This window comes from Procambarus clarkii, chromosome 4 (assembly GCF_040958095.1).
Source record: "Procambarus clarkii isolate CNS0578487 chromosome 4, FALCON_Pclarkii_2.0, whole genome shotgun sequence".
In the NCBI taxonomy this organism is placed as follows: Eukaryota; Metazoa; Arthropoda; class Malacostraca; order Decapoda; family Cambaridae; genus Procambarus; species Procambarus clarkii.
In genome coordinates, this window is record NC_091153.1 from 17,662,919 (window position 1) to 17,685,919 (window position 23,001).

Below are 23,001 nucleotides of genomic sequence, written 5' to 3' on the forward strand. Positions count from 1 at the left end.
TGTGGCCGAGTACTGTTAGTGTATATATATATGTCGTACCTAGTAGCCAGAACGCACTTCTCAGCCTACTATGCAAGGCCCAATTTGCCTAATAAGCCAAGTTTTCATGAACTAATTGTTTTTCGACTACCTAACCTAACCTAACCAAACCTAACTTTTTCGGCTACCTAACCTAACCTAACCTATAAAGATAGGTTAGGTTTGGTTAGGTAGCACGGGAGACATCTCCCGTCACGCAGGGTGCAGTCGCACCTCCACAGATCTCCAGTATCATCTATTGATACTGGAAATGGCTCAAAAGGGCCACCACTTATGGGCTATTCATGCCCAAGCCACCTTTTGGGTGGCTTAATCTTCTCTCTCTCTCTCTCTCTCGGTTAGGAAGGGTTGGTTAAGTTTGGTCATATATCTACGTTAATTTTAACTCCAATAAAAAAAATTGACCTCATACATAATGAAATGGGTAGCTTTATCATTTCATAAGAAAATAATTAGAGAAAATATATTAATTCAGGAAAACTTGGCTTATTAGGAAAATCGGGCCTTGCATAGTAGGCCGAGTACGACGTTCTGGCTACTAGGTACAACATATATATAGTACCTAGTAGCCAGAATGCACTTCTCGGCCTACTATGCAAGGCCCGATTTGCCTAATAAGCCAAGTTTTCCTGAATTAATATATTTTCTCTAATTTTTTTCTTATAAAATGATAAAGCTACCCATTTCATTATGTATGAGGTAATATTTTTTTATTGGAGTTAAAATTAACGTAGATATATGACCGAACCTAACCAACCCTACCTAACCTAACCTAACCTATCTTCATAGGTTAGGATAGGTTAGGTAGCCGAAAAAGTTAAGTTAGGTTAGGTTAGGTAGTCGAAAAACAATTAATTCATGAAAACTTGGTTTATTAGGCAAATCGGGCCTTGCATAGTAGGCTGAGAAGTGCGTTCTGACTACTAGGTACGACATATATATATATATATATATATATATATATATATATATATATATATATATATATATATATATATATATATATATATATATATATATTTATTCCTGCCAGGTTCAGGAAGCCATCTCTTGGTCGTGGAATTGCCATAGGTCCTCCATATAACGTTGTTAGTTTCTTGATAATCCTTGTTTCAGTGCTGAGGTGATGTCGGTCTGTGAGGATGTCGAGGTGTTGTTCAATGCGGGTACGGAGACTTTCGTCGATGTTGCTATTTCTCCATTCGTTTGTAGCATGAAGTAGTTGCGTTTTGTTGTCTTTGATTTCATTTTCTGCCTTGTATATCTGATCACGAATCAGATCCTGGCGATATTTTATCGTGAAAGCTTGATTCCTTGCTGCTGGGTCGTGCGTTTTAATATTAGTATATTTTGGTAGCAGTCTTTCCTGTAGACATATATTATTAAAAATGACCGAAAAAGTAAGATTAATAATTCTTACACGAATTTTCTTCATCTTTCGTACGTTTCTTTTCACTGTTGGTGGTAATTCAAAAATCAATTCTCCAAAATTCATTTATTGAACAACACCTCGACATCCTCACAGACCGACATTACCTCAGCACTGAAACAAGGATTATCAAGAAACTAACAACGTTATATGGAGGACCTATGGCAATTCCACGACCAAGAGATGGCTTCCTGAACCTGGCAGGAATTAACCTCACTGAGGACCAAGTCACTCTCCTAAATCTGGGTATAAACTGTCACGTTATGTCCAGACCGAGTGAGATGGCCCGGAAAGTGGAGTTAGAAATTCTGTTGGACGACATATTCGACCTTGAGACACAAAAGAAGGTCACTACCAAAGATACCTTACAAGCAGAACTTATTGCGGAAGGAGGAAAGAATCGACACAACTACAGAAGCACCATACTGTCCCCCGAGCTCAAAGCGGCAGCTAAAAGCCTTTGTGAGAACAAGGAGATAGTTGTCAGGAGAGGTGACAAGTCGCCAATATACGTCATTCTTAAAAAAGACGAATATCTGACGAAAATGAACCTCATACTCTCTGACCAAACTAAATTCCAAAGGGTAACGAAGGACACTACAGCCGAATTGAAAGCAAAGGTCAACAAACTGATCGAAACCGTGAACGCCAAGAAATCCGGACTCCACCTGCCAAAGATTATTGGGGAATATAAACCTGGATATGCGTATGGAAATGTCAAGACACACAAGCCTGGAAACCCACTTCGGCCAATCATTAGCCAGATACCCACACCCACGTACAGACTGGCGATGCGACTCAACGGTCTGCTGACTCCTTATGTCCCTTGCGCCTTCAGCCTGAAGTCTCCAAAGGAATTTGTTGACTTACTGCGGGGCACACGGGCCACAGGGATAAGAGCCTCGTTGGACGTAGAATCGCTGTTTACCAATGTACCTGTGGACGAGACAATCGGAATGATAGCCGACAGAGTGTATCGTGATCCAGCCTGTACTCCTCTTGACATACCAGAGAATACTCTAAGGAAACTACTCCAAGCTTGTACTAAAGAGGCACCCTTCTTGAGCCCGGATGGGCACATGTATAAACAAGTAGATGGGGTCGCCATGGGTTCTCCCCTAGGTGTCCTGTTTGCAAACTTCTACATGGGTACCATCGAGCAAAAAGTCTTAGTCAACATGAACTTAAAACCGGCCATATACTGCAGGTATGTTGACGACATTTTTACACAGGTACCTGATGTCAGACATCTGCAGGAGCTGAAGGAGGCGTTTGACGCAGTTCCGCAGTTCCATCTCGTAAGTGAAACGCAGTTCCGTGCTGCGTTTCACTTACGAGATGGAAAAGGATGGGAAGCTGCCCTTTCTAGATGTAACAGTCATGGAAAAGAGCGGAGGTTTCCACACTGCAGTCTACACTAAGGAAACGAACATAGGAATGTGCCTAAATGCCAACAGCGGCTGCCCAGACAGGTACAAGAGGAGTGTTGTTAACGCATATGTCGACCGTGCTCTCAGCCACAGCTCAGAATGGAAGCAAGTCGACGAAGAACTCTGTAGGGTAAGGCAGGTCCTAGTCAACAACGGCTTCTCCAATGGTTTCGTCGAAGACATCATAAGAAGAAAAGTGAAACGCCATGCAACCTCTGAAGAGACAACTAACACAACACCTATACCCCCTATTAGACTATTTTACAGGAACTTCTTTTCCACAGCTCATAAAACGGAGGAAAGGGTCCTGAAAGATATTGTTAATAGAAACGTTATCCCTACAGACAAAAATCAGAGGATACTACTGACGATTTACTATAAAACCAGAAAAACGGCCAGCCTACTCATGAGAAACTCTCCAGACACAAAGCAGAACGCTTTAAAAGAGACCAACGTCGTCTATGCCTTCAAATGCCCTCTTGGGGACTGTAAGCTCCAAAAAAAACAGTATATAGGCAAGACAACAACATCTCTTTCTAGGCGTTTAACGATGCATACGCAACAGGGCTCCATTAAGGAACATATAATCTCTTTCCACAACCAAACCATCGCCAGAGAAATCCTAGTAAACAACACATTTCATCGATAGATACAGCGATAGCAGACGGCTTGACGTTTGCGAGGCACTACACATTAAAAAGTCAACACCAGCAATCAACAGCCAATTAATGCACAACTATATTCTACCCACGTCAAGACTCCGCTCCAATATAGAAGCATCAAGAAATATGGACCAATAGGCTTTGTACAATCACTTCCATTCAATACCCATTGTTTCATGTTCTGTCTTGTGTTGATGAATTTAATACCCTATTAATACCACCTCACCCCATCCACCTCACTCAAATGTAGATATAAACAAATCGGAGATGTGTAAGTTCTATTCAGTTGTGTATGTGTAAACTAAAGTCTTTGAAAATGTAATAAGTTTTACGAAACGCGCTCAAGTGTCGCGGCAGACTAGAAATAAAAATGATTTTTGGAGAATTGATTTTTGAATTACCACCAACAGTGAAAAGGAATGTACGAAAGATCGAGAAAATTCGTGTTAGAATTATTAATCTTACTTTTTCGGTCATATTTAATAATATATGTCTACAGGAAAGACTGCTACCAAAATATACTAATACTAGTATATATATATATATATATATATATATATATATATATATATATATATATATATATATATATATATATATATATATATATATATATATATATATATATATATATATATATATATATATATGTCGTTCCTAGTAGCCAGAACCCACTTCTCAGCCTACTATGCAAGGCCCAATTTGCCTAATAAGCCAAGTTTTCATGAATTAATTGTTTTTCGACTACCTAACCTACCTAACCTAACCTAACATTTTTGGCTACCTAACCTAACCTAACCTATAAAGATAGGTTAGGTTAGGTTAGGTAGGGTTGGTTAGGTTCGGTCATATGTCTACGTTAGTTTTCACTCCAATTAAAAAAAAATGACCTCATACATAATGAAATAGGTAGCTTTATCATTTCATAAGAAAAAAATTAGAGAAAGTATATTAATTCAGGAAAACTTGGCGTATTTGGCAAATCGGGCCTTGCATAGTAGGCCGAGAAGTGCATTCTGGCTACTAGGTACGACATATATATATATATATATATATATATATATATATATATATATATATATATATATATATATATATATATATATATATACATATATATATATATATATATATATACACACGCTGACTAGTGCATGTGTGTACCAAGCAGGGAACAGGGAGCACGTCGTAAAATGGGGTGAAGAGGCACACACAATTCTCTGGGAAGCCAGTAACGGCCTCCAGCACAAAGGTCTGCCCCCTCCCGAAGGTGCAGGAGAGGCTCGTGCTGCAGGGGGGACGGAAACACCACAGTTCCTACAAGAGCACGCATGAATATTAATAGACCATTGGAAAGGATAATATTACGTGGGAATTTTTTTTATTCGTAAATATAATTTTTTCTCAATTGTCACTGTTGCCGTCCTGAGCAAGGAAAGTGTTGGGAAAATGTTTATAAATACTTATAAAGAAAGAAAATGACACTATAGAATATATATTTAAAACAATGAAAGGGAATGTTCAGGTTGGAGGCTAGGTCAGGGTCTGTCCCATTACCCTCCTTCAAGAAGGAACGACTCTCATTGCGACTCCTATGAAGTCTGAGATGGTGGTTTGAAGTTACTGAGAGTTTTAACAGTCTTCACCTGCTGATCACCATCAACGTAAGCACAACGTTCGTGAAACGTTATAACAAATGAACAAATGTAAAAAAAAAAATATTGTAGCTCCGTTGTATGTTTGCTTGTTAAGGACACTGCAAGTTCTGAGGGTGAGTGAGTGAGGAGAGAGAGTGAGAGAGGCGGGATGTGAGAGGGAGATGGGGAGGACAGAAGACAGGGGATGGGTAAGAGCCAGGGACGTAGGAAGGGAGAGATGAAGGATTCAAGGGAGCGAGAGAAGAAGGAGAAAAAAAGAGGAAAATAGAGACAGAGGGAGGGAGAGAAGTGGTCTCCCACTAGCAGCTCAGAGCTAACATTCTACCCAGAATTTTTTTTTCTATTTTCTAAATTTTTCTTATATTTTTCTTCACTTTAGAAAGAAGTTGAAAATTTTACTCTTGAAAGCACATTTTACAATTTTATTATGTCGTAGCTAAGAGATGCGTTTCGTTAACCTGTGTGTCAACATTATCAAAGGCAGAGTTCACGTGACTATAAGTTTATCAGTATCGTGACTTATAACCTGTGATGAGGTGAAGGTGAAGTGCCATCTTAAAGACTGATAGGCTCAGTGCACCTTTTACGGGCTACTCATGCACTGGCCGCCTCTTGGGTGACCTAATCTTCATTATTCATTGCACCTTATCAACCCTCATATGTTTCCATGATGGCAATCATCTATTCCATTCACCTGGGCTGTATGGGTCTCGAACCGTGGACCCCATGCGTGTGAGGCCGAGTTCTATCGAAGTTCATCAGAGTCATCTAGTGCTGGCTGGTTGTTGACAGTGGGCTTGGTGTGTCTCATGTGTAAGGCCTCGTAAATATCTAGTCATATATTATCGCTGATTTTGTCGATTATTTTGGTGTAATTTATCGGGATATCTCTAATGATGATCTGGTTATTTATACGTTAATATATGTTACCTGACAAGCCATTGCCAACGGTACATTACCTGTCTCTCCTGTTAATATATTCTACAGGAACTTCTCCACGGCCCACAAAATGGAAGAGTCATGAAAATCATTATTGATAGAAACGGGAACTTTACCGTTAGCAACCAGAAGATTGAACTAATAGTATACTATAAGACCAAGAAGACTGCCAACCTGCTCCTGAAAGACTCTCCGAACACCAAACAAAATCCTTGAAATAGTCGAATGGCGTCTATTCTTTCACATGCCCACTTAGGGACTGTCAGCGCCAACGATCTCAGTACATAGGCAAGACGAAGGCATCCCTTTCAAGGAGCCAAATAATGAACAAACACTAAGTCTTTATCAAGGAACATATAGTCTGAACCCACCACTAGGTCATTAACAGAGTTACCCTGACAAACATCACTAAAATAATTGACACAGAATATATCACGTGTTTTATCTGCAGTGTCTAAATTATGATAAGTGGAAATTTATGTTAGCTTTCACGAGATTAAAGTGTAATTGTTTATAATATTTCGACGCTCCAGCAATTAAGACATATTCGTTTCCAAGAACTGGGGTAATAGTGCAAGGTGAACACACCCTTATATAAATTTATAAATATGTATAGTATTAATATACACGTGTTCACCGTAAAATGCTTATATTCCTGAAGATGTCACGAAGTTGGTGAAATGTTGTAATAAAATGGAAAGACAAAGTGATCTAGTGTTTCTTCATCCTCTAGTGTCCAGGTTATAGAAGGTATATACAATGTCAAATATCCCGAAGAAAATGAGCAATTGCATTGATGCTGTTGTGTTTAATTACACGTTGATGTTATCCTCATTTAATTCTGCAGAATTACAGGAGATTGTATAGTGAGTCATGGGAAGGTCAGTGTTTGTCCACATTGTTCTCCATGAAGGAAGGTCCACACTATACTGCCCTCGATGAAGTCGGTAGATATGATATATGTCCCAACGCAAACGTCCCTATAACGCTTACCAATCAAATAAACATTAGTGTATTCAGATATTAACAGACATCTCGAATGTTGTGACGACAAATTTGCGTTCTTGGCATATCGTTTCGGTTACACTGATGTAGGTAGTATATATTTGGTTACAGTAATAGTTTAGTGATGCGGCGAGATTGGAAGGTGTGGAAAGAAGAGAGGGGGGGGGGGGGTGACGCGAGAAGCATGTGTGTGTGAGGTTGGTAAGGTGTATGCGGTTGTATTTTGTAGGGAGAATGTGGAGGAGACAGGTAGGGTGTGTTCTGGGAGATGATGAGGTTGTAAGGGAATGTGAAGTGGTTGTGAGTGGAGTAGGTCAGGTGCAGGGTTGGGTTTGGAGTAAGACGGGGACCGTCCATGGAAGTGTCAAGAAAGGTGTGTGTGTGAGTGGGAATGGGAGAGGGTGTGTGTGAGTGGGAATGGGAGAGGGTGTGTATGAGTGGGAATGGGAGAGGGTGTGTGTGAGTGGGAATGGGAGAGGGTGTGTGTGAGTGGGAATGGGAGAGGGTGTGTGTGAGTGGGAATGGAAGAGGGTGTGTGTGAGTGGGAATGGGAGAGGGTGTGTGTGAGTGGGAATGGGAGAGGGTGTGTGTGAGTGGGAATGGGAGAGGGTGTGTGTGAGTGGGAATGGGAGAGGGTGTGTGTGAGTGGGAATGGGAGAGGGTGTGTATGGGAAGAGACAGAGGGTCGGTAGATGTATAAAGTGGTGAAGAATGAGTGTAGTGAAAATATTTAGTTCAACCTGTCCTCCTACAAAGAACATCGCTTTTCGCTCGTATGCGTTACATAAGGCAAAAACAATTCGTACCTGAAAATGGAAGCGGATCGAGAAAGTGACGTACTGTCCTGTTTTCTGTTTGGGTATTCTGGTAGGTTAAGAGAGGACACTGTAAAATGACCGTTTTCTTGACGTTGGGAATCTTTTGGAGGACGAGATGTAGTACAGTGATGAGGCGCGAGTGGGAAGATGTACTCACCTAGTTGTGCTTGCGAGGGTTGAGCTCTGGTTCTTTGGTCCCGCCTCTCAACCGTCAATCAACAGGTGTACAGATTCCTGAGCCTACTCGGCTCCATCTTATCTACATTTGAAACTGTGTAAGGAGTAAGCCTCCGCCACATCACTTTCATGTGCATTTCATTTACTAACTACTCTGACACTGAAAAAGTTCTATCTAATGTCTCTGTGGCTCATTTGGGTACTCAGCTTCCACCTGTGTCCCGTTGTGGGAGTGCCACCCGTGTTAAATAATCCATCCTTGTATACCCTATCAATTCCTTTGAGAATCTTGTATGTAGTGATCATGTCTCCCCAAGCTCTTCTGTCTTCCAGCGACGTGAGGTGCAGTTCCCTCCTTGTGTGCCTTTCCTCGTAACTCATGCCTGTTAGTTCTGGGACTAGCCTAGTGGCATACCTCTGAACTTTTCCGTTTCGTTTTGTGCTTGACAAGATACGGGCTCCATGCTGGGGCCGCATACTCCAGGATCGGTCTTACATATGTGGTATATAAGGTTCTGAAAGATTCCTTACACCAGTTTCTGAAGGCAGTTATGATGTTAGCCAGCCTCGCATACGCCGCAGAAGGTATTCTTTTGATGTGGGCCTCTGGGGACAGCTTTGGTGTGATATCAACCCCTAGATCTTTTCTTCTGTTCGTCTTGTGAAGGACTTCATCTCCCATTCTGTATCCAATGTCTGGTCTCCTATTTCCTCCCCCTAGTTTCATTACTTTACATTTACTTGAATTGAATTTTAGTAGCTATTTGTTGGACGATTCATTCAATTTGTTAAGGTCCTCTTGTAGCCTCTTTCTATCTTCGTACGTTTTAATCCTCCTCATAATTTTTGCATCATCAGCAAACATTGTGAGAACGAGTCTATTCCCTCAAGGAGATCATTTACATATATCAGGAACAGTATAGGTCTAAGAACCAATTTCTGAGGAACTCCACAGGTGACATCTCGCCACTCCGAGACCTCACCCCTCATAGTGATTCGCTGTCTTCTGTTGCTTAGGTACTCCCTTATCCAGTGGAGTACCTTCCCTTTCACTCCCGCCTGCATCTCCAGTTTATGCACCAGTCTCTTATGTGGTACTGTGTCAAAGACTTTCTGGCAATCAAGAAATTTGCAGTCTGCCCCAGCCTTCCCTTTTTTGCCTGATTTTTATTGCCTGGTCAAAGAATTCAATCAATCCTGTGAGATATGATCTGCCGTCCCTGAACCCATGCTGATGTTTTGATACAAAGTTCTTCCGCTCCAAATGTTCCACTAGTTTTTTTCGCATAATCTTCTCCATCACTTTGCATGGTACGCAAGTTAATGACACTGGCCTGTAGTTCAGTGCCTTCTGTCTATCACCCTTCTTGAATATCGGGACAACATTGGCCGTCTTCCAAGTTTTTGGCAATTAATCTGTCACCAGTGATTTGTTATATACCATGGCTAGTGGCTGACACAGAGCTTCAAGTCCTTCCTTTAGTATCCAAAGTGAGGTTCCATCTGGGCCTATAGCCTTCGTCACTTCCAATTGTAGCAGATGCTTCGTCACCTCCCCACTGGTAATTACAAACTCATGTAGTGGTGTTTGGTAAGATCTTTCCACTTCTATCTCTGGGACTTCCCCTTGCTCTACTGTGGACACCTCCTGAAATTTCTTATTAAGTTCCCTGCTCACCTCCTTGTCGTTTGTGGTGCATTTCTGCATTTCTTTCCATTCTTTTTTGGACTGGGACGAACTTGTCTACTGCCTCCTTACACTTCTGTGTGATGTAGTCCATAATGCCTTGGGCTGTCTTTCCTCTGAGCTCTGTTTCCCAAGTTATATCTGTTAGGAATTTTCTTATCTCCTCATATTTTCGTTTTCAGAATGCCAGCCTTTAATTTTCTGGGCCCTTCCTTAAGTATATTAACCCTTCTTCGACTAGACACTGAAAAATCAGTGCGCTATGATTGTTCATTCCCACAGGGGCTTCAAAAGCAATTTCCCATATGTCAGAGTTGTTCAGAGTGAAGACTACGTCAAGTCTCGCTGGTTCATCGTTGCCTTTCATTCTTGTGAATTCCCTGACATGCTGACTTAAAAAGTTCTTTGTTGCTACTTCCAACAGTTTTGTTCTCCATGTTTCATCACGTCCGCGTGGTTCCTTGTTTTCCCAGTCTGTCTTTCCATGATTGAAGTCCCTCATGATGAGCAGGTGGGATCTATTTCTCCAGGCAGCAGTGGCTGCTCTCTCAATTATAGTGTTGACTGCCATGTTGTTTCTGATATACTCTTGCCTGGGTCTTCTGTCATTTGGTGGAGGGTTATATATCCCTGCAACTATAACTCTCGATCCTCCCATTGTCATGGTGCCTGTAATGTAGTCTCTGAAACCCTCGCAGCCTGGGATAACCATCTCTTTGAAACTACATTCCTTTCTTATCAGTAGGGTAATTCCGCCTCCTCTCCTTTCTTTCTTCTTTCTCCTTATTATCATGTAGTCCTTAGGAAACACAATATTCCTTATGATTTCTGAGAGTTTGGTTTCTGTGAGTCCAATTACATGTGGGTTCCTTTCTTGTGTTCTTTTCTTAAGTTCACTTTCCTTGCTTGTAATCCCATCTATGTTCGAGTACATTATATTGAAACTGACCCTCTTCATTCTATTCTCATTTTCTGTTGATTCCACTGGGGTAAGAGGACGATGGGTGTCTGGGGTGGGAGGGCGTAGGGAGGAGGACCCGGGGGTCTGAGGTGAAAGGGCTGGGAGGATTTGGTATGGGGAACCTAGGTTGGTCTGTGGTGGTGTAGTCAAGAGAATATGGGGTTGGGATCAATTAGGGCTTTTGGTGGGGGAGGAGTAGGGGCATGTGGAGGGGGGGATGATGGAGATCTTTGGAAGGACCGTGCAAGGGAGCCTGGAATAGAGGGACTGGTAGGGCAGGGGTTGGGGATGGTAGGGGAGCCTGGGTTGGTGGGGGCAAGGGGGGAGGGAGAAAGGAGGAAAGAAAGCTTGGGGAGAGGGTACTGGGAGGGCATGGGCTGTAGAAACAGGGGAAGGGCATGGGGTTGTTGGAACAAGGGGGGCCTGGGGTGGGGGAAGAGGGTGGGGAAGGAGGGAATGGAGGGAGACACGGAGGTCCTGAGGTTGGGGAGCAGGGAGGGCATGGTCTGGGGAGGGTCTCTTCTGGTTGGGAGGGAATGATCGTGGGGTGGGATAGTTGGAGGTTTCTGTTATATTCTTCCCTTGGAATGCTGGCCTGATGGTGAGGGGATTCTCACTCCCTTCTGAGATTACCGGAGGTTCTGTGCTAAGTCCTGTGTCTTCCCCATTCCCATCCCTCCCCTTGCATCTTCTTGCTTCTGCAGCCTTCCTACGCTCTTCCCTTGTCATGTCCCTCTGCAGAAAAATCTCCTTGAATCGTCCTAGTCTCATAAACTTGCTCTTCCTTGAGAGGATTTCCTCTTTCGTTCCCTCGTTTGTTAGCACTAATTTTATTAGTCGCTTCTTTTCATTCTTGTATGCGCCCAGTCTGAAAACCATCTCTATGCTGCCATTAGCCCGTGCCATATCCGGGCCCTCCAAGATCTTTGTCGCCGTTGCTCTCTCCTTCTCATTCCGCTCCTCCCTGTTGCATCCTTCCGGTTCCAGTACTCCGACAACTATTATAGATCTGATTGGAGGTTGATGTTGGAAGGTATGTATTTGGTTCATATAAGATAGTCATGTATGGGTGGAGATGGAGATGGGTTGAAGATGTTGCATGTGATGGATGGGAAGGTTGTATGGTTAGTTGGAGGTCTGGAGGGTGTTTGGGGGATATCTGCAGAGTGATTGTAAAGCGGGTAGACCTGGTAGGTTGTGCGGAAGAGCCCTAAGGCCCTACGATCAGGGCTTAGCCGGGCACCACTGAGTACTCCATCGTTACGAATCAGAAGACCTGATTCTCTCAGAGATTATGAGTCAATATATTATGCCTTCCAATATATTATGTTTGTATAATGTATACGAGAGGTATTTACATATATGTTTATGATAGGGTGTGGCAATATTGTATGAGAGAGCAGGATCGTGCATGTTGGATGAACGCGTCCAGGACCTGTGTATGAGGGAGGGACATGTCCAGTCGGATGGTGCTGCTAGTTTGTGTATCTTGAGAATGCTACTATATTTCTTAGTGATACTTTATATTAGGGTTAATAGTATGCCACCATGTGGCATACTATTAACATCCCGGATGAGCTCTGGTGGATGAGCGGTGAGCTCTGGTGGACAAGTGTATGTTAAGTCTGTTGTGTTCTCTGTTGTTAGGCTGTCTTGTGTGTAACAAGACTGGCATACTACAAATGGTTATACATAGATGTATATAGATATATCTGTTTCATAAGATATAAATGGAAAACCATAATCGTACTTCATACATATTGTCGAGTGTACTCACCTAGTTGTGTTTGCGGGGGTTGAGCTCTGGCTCTTTGGACCCGCCTCTCAACTGTCAATCAACTGGTGTACAGATTCCTGAGCCTACTGGGCTCTATCATATCTACATTTGAAACTGTGCATGGAGTCTGCCTCCACCACAACATTACTTAATGCATTCCATTTGTTAACTACCCTGACACTGAAAAAAATCTTTCTAACGTCTCTGTGGTTCATCTGGGTACTAAGTTTCCACCTGTGTTCCCTAGTTCGTGTTCCACCCGCGCTAAAGAGTTTGTCTTTGTCCACCCTGTCATTTCCCCTGAGAATTTTGTAGGTGGTTATCATGTCTCCCCTTACTCTTCTGTTTTCCGGGGTTGTGAGGTTCAGCTACCTTAGCCTTTCCTCGTAACTCATTTCACTCAGTTCCGGGACCAGTCTGGTGGCATACCTCTGAATCTTCTTTAACTTCGTCTTGTGTTTAACTAGGTATGGACTCCAGGCCGGAGCTGCATACTCCAGGATTGGTCTTGCATAAGTGGTATACAGGGTCCTGAACGATTCCTTACACAAGTTTCTAAAGGCAGTTCTTATATTGGCAAGTCTAGCATAAGCCGCTGATGATGTCCTTTTGATGTGGGCTTCTGGGGACAAGTTCGGTGTGACATCGACCCTCAGATCTTTCTCTCTATTTGACTCTTGTAGAATTTCACGTCTCAGAAACCTTATGTTCAGCCTTCTGCTCCCTTTGCCTAATTTCATTACTTTACACTTTCCTGAGATAAAATTTAGCAGCCATTTTCTAGACCACTCCTCGAGTTTGTCCAGGTCGTCCTGTAGTCTCTGTTTATCTTCATCTGTTTTGATTCTTCTCATAATTTTTGCGTCATCAGAAAACATTGAGAGAAATGAGTCTATACCGTCTGGAAGGTCGTTTACATAAACTAGAAACAGGATATGATAGCCGGATATCATAGCCGAAACAGATATCAACAGTGTGATCATAGCCCAGTGAAGATAAATTTTTTTAGATATACTTACTCATAATATAAGTTTGTATCCTGTCTTTGTGTTCCCCTCACGAGAAACTGGTGCCTTATTATGCAATCATAGGTTTTTTGGGGCTGAGACCTTGTAGGCAGAATTTGATAGGCCATAATGAATATTTAGCCTGTGTAGGAAACTCGAGCACACCTAAAGTAGCGCGCTAGGTAACACCCATCTAGTGTGTGTGTGTGTGTGTGTGTGTGTGTGCATTCTGGCTATATATATATATATATATATATATATATATATATATATATATATATATATATATATATATATATATATATATATATATAAATATCGTACCTAGTAGCCAGAACGCACTTCTCAGCCTACTATGCAAGGCCCGATTTGCCTAATAAGCCAAGTTTTCCTGAGTTAATATATTTTCTCTAATTTTTTTCTAAAATAAATTTTTTTAGCTTTATTTTCTAAAATAAAGCTACCCATTTCATTATGTATGAGGTCAATTTTTTTTATTGGAGTTAAAACTAACGTAGATATATGACCGAACCTAACTAACCCTACCTAACCTAACCTAACCTATCTTTATAGGTTAGGTTAGGTTAGGTAGCCGAAAAAGTTAGGTTAGGTTAGGTTAGGTAGGTTAGGTAGTCGAAAAAACATTACTTCATGAAAACTTGGCTTATTAAGCAAATCGGGCCTTGCATAGTAGGCTGAGAAGTGCGTTCTGGCTACTAGGTACGACATATATATATATATATATATATATATATATATATATATATATATATATATATATATATATATATATATATATATATATATATATATATATATATATATATATATATATATATATATATATTGTGACGGGAAAGTGTTGGAGTGTTGATGTTCGGCAGTCCTCCAATGGCAGGTGTCAAAGCCTGGTCACACTTACAAAAAAAAGATAGACTACTTGCCTGTTGTCTGTGGTAAGTTAGAGGGAGGAACACGTAAAACACAAAGTATGAACAATGAAACTTTAATATATTTACTTTAAACATAAATGAAAATAAAGGCAAATCTCGGGCAAATGACTAATGAAATAAAATGACAAAGATAAATACAAAAAACACAATAGATTAAATAATGTTGAAATGGTGCTGAGAATATCGGCTATGGCTGAAACCTCCCTTCGTATACGAGCTAATGAGCTAGTATGCCAGAGAGAGATGTCAACGCTAAGAGCACAAGGAATATTCTGAAGTTGATAGCTGGTCAGGCTCAGACGTTGACTCGGGTAAAGGGCGCTGAGGTGCTGTGTGCAGGTGCGCGACTGGCGAGTCACCAATCAGGGGCAGGCAAGCTGGTGAAGGGTAGTACGCTGGTTTGATAACAAGCCGGCGTGTGGAGGGTGTGTGGAGTGGGGGGATCTGGGATACGTTTTGCCTCCTGGTCAAAACGTTTTGTGCTACCGGTGACGAATCTTGAATGTAGCATCTTATACTTGTATATTTGGCGTAACTTGAAGTAGGGAAGAGCAGGCTCAATCTCTCTTGAAAGAGATTATCGTCACAATATATATATATATATATATATATATATATATATATATATATATATATATATATATATATATATATATATATATATATATATATATATATATATATATATATATATATATATATATATATATATTTATATATATATATATATATATATATATATATATATATATATATATATATATATATATATATATATATATATATATATCGGAGGAGCCATCAATCGACGACAAGTATAGCACATGCCAAGTGTGTGACAAGGTGTGGAGACTCAAGCGTAACAGAGATGTGCGCAAGCATGCTCACAACGAAACCGATTGTCCGGGTATGTGGCGCCCTCCCAAATAGGGTATCAATCAATGCCCCACTCCAGCAGTCAGGGAAAACACCTTCAACAGCTTCATTTCGACTGAGAATCTACTAAAAGCCATCAAAGCAACATCGGTTGGAACCTTGCAGCACATCCCCAAAGCTGCCCGGCCCCAGGCCAAACTATCCAGCCTCTTGAAAAAGGTCAATGACTCCTCCGGAACCATCCAAGCATGGCGCAACCTTCTCCTGTTTGGAAACATATGCCTAGCTGTCCCTGCAAGGAGAGACAAATCACTAGCTTCGTCGGTCATTATGGCTATAAATAGTTTTCCTAGAGAGGACAACCAGGCACCCCTCCCCACCCGTGCCAAAAACACCCACGGCAGGAAAAACACCCACGCTTTAATATTAGTATATTTTGGTAGCCTGGAAACCCACTTCGGCCAATCATTAGCCAGATACCCACACCCATGTACAGACTGGCGAAGCGACTCAACGGCCTGCTGACTCCTTATGTTCCTTGCGCCTTCAGCCTGAAGTCTCCAAAGGAATTTGTTGACTTACTGCGGGGCACACGGGCCACAGGGATAAGAGCCTCGTTGGACGTAGAATCGCTGTTTACCAACGTACCTGTGGACGAGACAATCGGGATGATAGCCGACAGAGTGTATCGTGATCCAGCCTGTACTCCTCTTGACATACTAGAAAATATTCTGAGGAAACTACTCCAAGCTTGTACTAAAGAGGCACCCTTCTTGAGCCCGGATGGGCACATGTATAAGCAAGTAGATGGGGTCGCCATGGGTTCTCCCCTAGGTGTCCTGTTTGCAAACTTCTACATGGGTACCATTGAGCAAAAAGTCTTAGTTGACATGAACTTGAAACCGGCCATATACTGCAGGTATGTTGACGACATTTTTACACAGGTACCTGATGTCAGACATCTGCAGGAGCTGAAGGAGGCATTTGAGCAGAGTTCCGTGTTGCGTTTCACTTATGAGATGGAAAAGGATGGGAAGCTGCCCTTTCTAGATGTAACAGTCATGGAAAAGAGCGGAGGTTTCCACACTGCAGTCTACACTAAGGAAACGAACATAGGAATGTGCCTAAATGCCAACAGCGACTGCCCAGACAGGTACAAGAGGAGTGTTGTTAACGCATATGTCGACCGTACTCTCAGCCACAGCTCAGAATGGAAGCAAGTCGACGAAGAACTCTGTAGGGTAAGGCAGGTCCTAGTCAACAACGGCTTCTCCAATGGTTTCACCGAAGACATCATAAGAAGGAAAGTGAAACGCCATGCAACCTCTGAAGAGACAACTAACACAACACCTATACCCCCTATTAGACTATTTTACAGGAACTTCTTTTCCACAGCTCATAAAACGGAGGAAAGGGTCCTGAAAGATATTGTTAATAGAAACGTTATCCCTACAGACAAAAATCAGAGGATACAACTGACGATTTACTATAAAACCAGAAAAACGGCCAGCCTACTCATGAGAAACTCTCCAGACACAAAACAGAACGCTTTAAAAGAGACTAACGTCGTCTATGCCTTCAAATGCCCTCTTGGGGACTGTAAGCTCCAAAAAACCCAGTATATAGGCAAGACAACAACATCTCTTTCTAGGCGTTTAACGATGCATAAGCAACAGGGCTCCATTAAGGAACATATAATCTCTTCCCACAACCAAACCATCGCCAGAGAAATCCTAGTAAACAACACAGAAATCATCGATAGATACAGCGATAGCAGGCGGCTTGACGTTTGCGAGGCACTACACATCAAGAAGTCAACACCAGCAATCAACAGCCAATTAATGCACAACTCTATTCTACCCACCTCAAGACTCCGCTCCAATATAGAAGCATCAAGAAATATGGACCAATAGGCTTTCTACAAACACTTCTATTCAATACCCATTGTTTCGTGTTCTGTCTTGTGTTGATGAAATTAATACCCTATTAATACCACCTCTTGTTCTGTCTTGTGTTGATGAAATTAATACCCTATTAATGCCACCTCACCCCATCCACCTCACTCAAATGTAGATATAAAATCGGAGATGCGTAAGTTCTATTCAGTTGAGTATTTGTAAACTAAAGTCTTTGAAAATGTAATAAGTTTTACGAAACGCGCTCGTGTCGCGTCAGACTAGAAATAAAAATGAATTTTGGAGAATTGATTTTTGATTTACCTCCAACAGTGAAAAGAAATGTACGAAAGATTGAGAAAATTCATGTTAGAATTATTAATCTTACTTTTTCGGTCATATTTAATAATATATATATATATATATATATATATATATATATATATATATATATATATATATATATATATATATATATATATATATATATATTTTTTTTTTTTTTTTTTTTTTTGTGAGGGTACCACCTCTGGTGCCAATGTGGGGACCCATAGCCTCGGAGAAGAAAATAAAAAGTATTCAGAGGAGACCTTGTGGTTTCTCACTGAACACTAATATTATCTTCTCCTACCACCCCCATTCTTTTGTATGTACACATATATATTTACTTTATTTGAACTTTGTTACAAAAAAGGAGTTACATATGGGTTACGAAGATGGTTGTCATAGGTTGTCGAGTTCCTCCAGCTCCTCAGATGGCGGGCAGGAACCCTGGATGCAGTGCGCATTTCCCCTCTGTATCGCCACACTGAGGCGCTGGAAAAGAAAGCTTGCAGCTCTCGGGTCCCTTGTTGTTTCAATGAGCCTAGAACCCAGTTCCTTCAAAAAACTGGTAGCACTTTTACCCCAGGCGCTGAGCGTCTCAGAAGCAATGGGGACAAAATTGTAGTGGTGATCCAGTTCTCTATACTTACGGGATTTGTCTGCTTCCCTGTGGGTGGCAGCGCCACCTGGTTGTGCAACACTGAGGTTATTGTAGGTGTTAGCCAGGGTTGATACGCATGTGTAGTCCCATACCAACTGCTTGCCATTCTTCCAGGGGTTCACTGTGATACCATTCGGGCGACCAATAAGAGCATTAGAGTTACGGGGCGTTAGGTAACGGGGCTCTCTTTCAGCTGGGCATCCAGCTGTGGTGAGGCTCCTCTTGATGATGTCGTTAACTTCACTGTGCCTCGAGTGTCATCCCCCTGTGCTTTGGCAGAGTAGGCAATGGTGACCGTACCTGTCAGCCACCACCTCGCCGCAAATACACCTATATCCGGTGTGGATTGGGGCAGCAAGGCGGAGGGCCACACTAAAACTATATATATATATATATATATATATATATATATATATATATATATATATGTATATATATATATATATATATATATATATATATATACATATATATATATATATATATATATATATATATATATATATATATTTATATACATATATATATATATATATATATATATATATATATATATATATATATGTATATATATATATATATATATATATATATATATATATATATATATATATATATATATATATATATATATATATATATATCTTATTTAGTAGCCAGAATGCACTTCTTTGCCTACTATGTGATGCCCGATTTGCCTAATAGGCCGAGTGATTTCCTTTGTTTTCAATAAATTGTTTCCAATTAGTTTATTTGAATTATTATTATTATATTATATTTGGAACACAAATTATTGACTTAGTTGTGTTAGTTTAGGCTAGGTTAAGATAGGTAAGGTTAGGTTAGGTAAGGTTGGTTAGGTTCGGTCATATATCTACGTTAGTTTTAACTCAAATTTTCAACAAATTAACATGTGGAAATAGAGGCATGCCAAAACAAAGACATGCATAAATTCAAATTCTTATCTAAATAATTTCTAGTGATTATTATATAAATTATTCCATCAGTACTAGATCAAATATTCACAAAAAAACGAGAAGAGATTTTTGATATTCAATACCATCCTTCCTTTGGAAAGAGTAATCATGTCCTGTTGGACATTAATTATATGTTAAGATATAATCTAAAAGAAAATAGGGACATTGAAATGGTTGTTAAACTCTATTTCAATAAAGGCCACTATAGGGAACCTCGAAGGAGTATCCTGTATTACAAGTGTAAGTGAAAATATTGGAAAAAATAATTAAAGCTAAATGTGAAGAACACCTGGAGACAAATGCTACCCTTGCTTACATTTATGAATTGCTTTTAAATACATAGGTCAAATACTAAAGAAATTGTTAAAAACTTTTGTTAAACCACAGCTGGAATATGCAGCGGCTGAATGGTGCCCATATCTAAAGAATCACATCAACAAACTGGAAAAGGTATAGACATGCCACTAAGTGGCTCCCAGGTTAGAGGCATAAAATGCCAAAACTAGATGGTAGAATAAAAAGAAGATATTGTAAAAGGTAACCAAACAAAGATGCCACAGAAATATTAGAAAATTAACTTTCGCAAGCAGCGTGGTAGACACAGTTGGAACAAGTTAGGTGAGAGGGTGGTGGAGGCCAAAACCATCAGCAGTTTCAAAGCATTATATGACAGTGCTGGGATGGGACACCACAGGTGTAGCCACAAATAATAGAACTTGGCGGTTCATATCACATTTTTTAAAATTAGAGATAAGGATGGTAATAAAGTTCAATGTAAAAACACCTATTATTAATGAATTTGTGAGAACTTCATATAAAATTAAAAACTGAGCAAAGTATAGTACCATAGAAATAAAAAAAAAATGCTGCATGTTTTTTTTTCACATTACCTTTCTGTAGATTTTTTCCTTTGTTACTACGTGAATGATCCGGTTCAGTAGTGTTGTAGTAGTTGCCTGCAGTACCTGCAGTTTGTACCGGTTCAGTAGTGTTGTAGTAGTTGCCTGCAGTACCTGCAGTTTGTACCGGTTCAGTAGTGTTGTAGTAGTTGCCTGCAGTACCTGCAGTTTGTACCGGTTCAGTAGTGTTGTAGTAGTTGCCTGCAGTACCTGCAGTTTGAAACAAATGTTAGAGAAAATAGGCAGATCATTGATGTATATAAGAAATAGGAGAGGTCCCAAGATGCTGCCCTGTGGCACTCTAACAGTTATTGAATAATAATTCATAATTAATTTTTTTTTAGTGTGCCTGCGGCCTGGTCCTCGACCAGGCCTCCACCCCCAGGAAGCATCCTGTAACAACTGACTCACACCCAGGTACCTATTTTACTGCTAGGTAACAGGGACATAGGGTGAAAGAAACTCTGCCCATTGTTTCTCGCCGGTGCCTGGAATCGAATCTAGGACCACAGGATCACAAGTCCAGTCCGGCATAGTAGGCCGAGAAGTGCGTTATATTTATTAATTAATTAATTTATTTATTTATTTATGCATATACAAGAAGGTAAATTGGGAATGTGAGGATACATAATATGGTAATTACAGTCAATAATTACAATAATTTTTTCAAATATTTTTGATAGAATGGGTAGATTTGATATTGGTCTATAATTGTTTATGTCCGCCGGATTGCCTCCTTTATGGACTGGCGTTACTCTTGCTTTTTTGAGGATATGAGGGGAGGTATGACACTCTATAGATTTTTTGAATAGTAGTGCTATGGGTGGGGCAAGGGCATGGGAGGCTCTCTTGTACACAATGGACAGAATTTCACTGGTGTTCCCTGCCTTGGTTTTTAGAGAGTGTATGATGGACACAACATCTGCCGGGCTGATTGGTGAAAGGAGAAGAGAGTTTGGATAGCTGCCTGAGAGATATGTGTTAATATGTGTCTGAGTCTGTGGGATTTTACTGGCAAGATTAGCACCAACCGATGAAAAGAAACTACTAATTAATTTGCCATTTCTAAATCAGTTGACGGTATATCCCCATCCTTGTAGAGTTTTATTTGGTTATGTGAGTGTTGCTTAGTTCCTAGGATACTAGAGATTGTTTTCCAAGTGATTTTCATGTTGCCTTTTGCTTCATTGAATCTATTCACATAATATGCAAGTTTTGCCTTTCTTATGATACTGGTAAGCATTGATGAGTACCTTTTAGCTACTTCCTTTGAAACTAGGCCAATCCTAAGTTTCTTTTCATATTCATGTTTCTTGTTGATTGAGTTGAGAATGCCACTTGTGAGCCATGGATTGTTTAATCTTTTGTCAGTTACTTGCTTGGTAAGAAGGGGACAATGAAGGTTGTAGAGGCTTAGAGTTTTGGAGAGGAAGAGGTTAGCTAATAAATTTATGTCCTGGGTATTATTGAATTCAGAATCCCAGTTAATATTGTGAAGTGCATCTGTAAGATTGCCTAAAGCTGATTCACTGTGCAGCCTAAATGAAAGTTTCTTGCTTTTTGGTGGTGTTATGTCCATGTTCGCTATGAGAAAGGTAGGATAGTGGTCAGTTGTTCTGTCGTAGATTATACCAGATACAAGGGAAGCTGTTATGTTTGTCCATATGTGGTCCAAGGTAGTGGCTGATGTTTGAGTGACTCGGGTAGGTTTGGTGATTGTGGGGATTAGCATACAGGAGTTCATGCTGTTAAGGAAATAGTCAACTTGAGAGCAATTTTGTTGACCCAGGTCAATATTAAAGTCTCCTCCCAGAATGATGTGGTTTTTGTTGAGATTATTGTTTATAATAAGATTCCTTAGGTTGTCTGAGAAAGAAGCTATGTTAGTATTGGGAAATCTATAGATGGATCCAATAGTCAAAGAGGATTTAAGGGATTTAATTGTAAACTGAGCAAAAGTATATTCACAGTAGTCATCTCTGTCACTAATAACACTGTTGCAGATAAATGTATCTCGGTAATATATAGGTGTGCCACCACTTTTTTTATTAGGCCTGCAGTTATGAATGGCTTTATAACCAGCTAAGTTGTAGAGTTGGGTATAGTCTTTATTTAGCCAAGTTTCTTTTAAAATAATGAACGATAAGTTAGTACCTGTGCTGTGAGTAATGCATTTAAATCGTCAAAATGTTTACCAAGTGATCTAACATTTTGGTTGTAACCTTATAGACAGGTGCTATTTTGAAGTTTGTTTTTAGCCTGGTGTGCTGTGAAATACTTGCAATAATGATGATCAATGTGCTGGTTGGTTTAGATATGAGACAGAAGATTTTGATCAGGATCAATATCAGTGTGCATGGAGATGCAGAGGGATCACGATACAAGATACACGATAAAGCAAAACACAAGAATGAAAGCAAATACAATAAAATAGTAACAATTTAGAAGTAAAATAAAGATCCAATAGACAGCCAGGAAGGACACAAAAGTTACATAAAATAAAAAACAAAAAATCAGTAGAGACTGACAATATAAATGTAAAATAAAAAATAATAAGAAAAAAAATAATCATAAAGTAAAATGATCTTGAAGATAATTAGCTTAGTAATGGTTAATTAAAATCCTATAATTGGTATGAACCTAAGAAAACAAAGTGTGCTCAAATAGATAATTCCGAGAGAAAAAAAAAGAAAAAAAATGTAAATCTAATTATATCTTGAAATTTACTTTAATATAAATCTAAGTGTAAAAATAAACAGGGTGAGAGTATATTCATGTGGAAGATTTTACTATGATACTGAGGTAGATGCTCATATAAACAATTATA